General features: G+C 37.9%; 1 protein-coding gene across 1 annotated transcript in view; it reads right to left on the reverse strand.

Annotated features, from left to right (window-relative positions):
• Positions 1-2,290, reverse strand: part of Trim44 (tripartite motif containing 44) — a 106,341-nt gene that overhangs the window by 59,578 nt on the left and 44,473 nt on the right. The gene's annotated exons all lie outside the window — the stretch shown is intronic.

The following is a 2,290-nucleotide window of genomic DNA, read 5'->3' on the forward strand; positions in this document are numbered from 1 at the left end:
GTTTTTTTTCAAGACAGGGTTTCTCTGTGTAGCTCTGGCTGTCCTGGAACTTACTCGAACTCAGATATCCACCTGCCTCTGCCTCCCAAGTGCTGGGATTAAAGGCGTGTGCCACCACCACCCGGCTTGAACACACTCTTAAAAATGTTGAAAAGGAAACCTCTTGACTAAATTCAAAATACAAGTGATTTTTCTCCTAATTAGATGTTATACAAAGGAAAAAAAAATCCTCTGTGGACTGGATATTTACTCTAATACATTTCCAAATTAATTGGAATGAGATGCTATCAATGACAAAAATTCTTTGGAAATGGGCTACCTAACAGAATACTTCCTTTTATTCTTAATAGCTTCATTGTGTCCATAGCCTAGTCTTTAAGCTGTGTCAGCTCTTGCATCCTAAGAGTAATTCCATAAACTGAAGTATTTAAAGAAGAGCTAATGTTTGGGAGAGATGAAATTCATTATTTAGAATAAAAATAATAGAAAGGGGCTATGTCACAAACCAAAGCGTTATTTTTGAAAGTATAACAATACTAGAGCTCAAACTGAGAGGAATCTGAGTTAATTATTGCTGTTGACCCTTTGAGTCAAAATGACTAACTCACCTTAAAATAGGTGTTAGATATGCAAGAACTGAATTCTCTTGATTCTCCCACAAGTACAACAGAATACTTAGCATATAAGATCGAAAGGATCCAGTAGAATAAGACAAACTTAATTCTAAATCCTGGTTCCAATTTCTACTAACTAAATGATACGTTAGTGTTTCTATAGTCCTCTGCATCTCAACAAAGCATCTATAAATGGAGCTAACAAACACGACCTTAGTTAAATAAAATGATGACTGTAAAGTATTCTCTTGTATATCTAGAAACTTAGGCACACACTTTTCTAATTCTAGGAAGGATGGAATAAAAAGAACAACATCTATTATTTTCACACATTAATGAAAACCAATCAAGAGTCTTGGGTGAGTAGAATGGTTTCTTTTGTACCAGTCAAACTGGACTTAACGACACCTGAGTGTGCTATTACACCCTGACTCTCTCACTAGTCAGTATATTCTGTGGTCTGGGCAAGACTGTCAGTTAAGGCTGAACTCACTAACTCAGCAGCAGTTCTGGAATGCCCACATTGAGACTGCCTATCTTACATTTTCTCATAGAATAAACTATCTCGACCTACTTGTCATGTATTTACCAGAAGTTTCGCCTACCATTATGAAAACACATGAGAACACTAGCTTCTCCCTGACACAGATGTTTTAAAAACTGGTTTTGCCTTGGCTGGTCTGCCTGCTTGCCTGCCTACCCATCAGCCTGTCCTTCCTTCCTTCTTTTGTGTGTGTACTTGGCTGTATGTCTGTGCAACATGTGCATGCAGAAGCTTACAGAGGTCAGCTGAAGCTAAAAATTTCCAGGAACTGGAGAGACAGATACTACTGGGAACCAAACCTGGGTCCTCAGCAAAAGTAGTTAAGTGATCTTAACTGCTGAGCTAGCTTTCCAGATCTTCTTCCTCTACTTTTTAGACAAGGTTTCTATATTCCTGGCTGCCTAAAATTAGCTATGTAGACCAAGGCTGGCCTCAAACTCATGGGGCTCTCTGCTTGCCATTGCCTTCTACGTACTGAAATTAAAGTCAGCCACCATCACGCCTAGCTTTTGTCTTGATATATACACAATAGACATGTTCAAGTAGTTGTCTGAAATATAACTTTATTGTTATGAAATAGCAAGACATATACCGATTCATATTTACTTTGTGTATTTTGTTTATGTTATTCTCTTTTCTTTTCATAATATGCTACTCTCTGTTTTGCTGTAGTTTTCTTAGGTATTTTGGGTTTCTTTCGGAAACAGATCTCACTGTATAGGCCAATGTGATCCTCCCTTCTCAGCTCCAAGTAGCTGCATCACAATGCACAGCTCCATGTGCTGCTCTTAATCCAGCAAACATGCCCTCAATTTAAACAGATGGATGCATAAAATACCCAATGGGGAGCACTGCTTTGCTAGTCACAAAGTGAAATCCACAGCTTCTCACCTGGACTGTTTTAGGCTTTACTCCTGATTCATTCTAATTCAGCCCTCTTCTCATCTCTAAAATGACTCATCATTTTCATGTTCATTTGACAGCTTGAGATGGGAATGTGTCAGTCACTTGTTCTCTTCTTTGGTTTGGATTTCTGGCTTCTTAACTGTGATTAGTATCTGCCCCATTGACTACAAGTTTTGAGTTCATTTATGTTTAGAGATCATAAACAGGCATTTTTTTTTTTTTTTTT

This window comes from Mastomys coucha, unplaced genomic scaffold (assembly GCF_008632895.1).
Source record: "Mastomys coucha isolate ucsf_1 unplaced genomic scaffold, UCSF_Mcou_1 pScaffold15, whole genome shotgun sequence".
Lineage (NCBI taxonomy): Eukaryota > Metazoa > Chordata > Mammalia > Rodentia > Muridae > Mastomys > Mastomys coucha.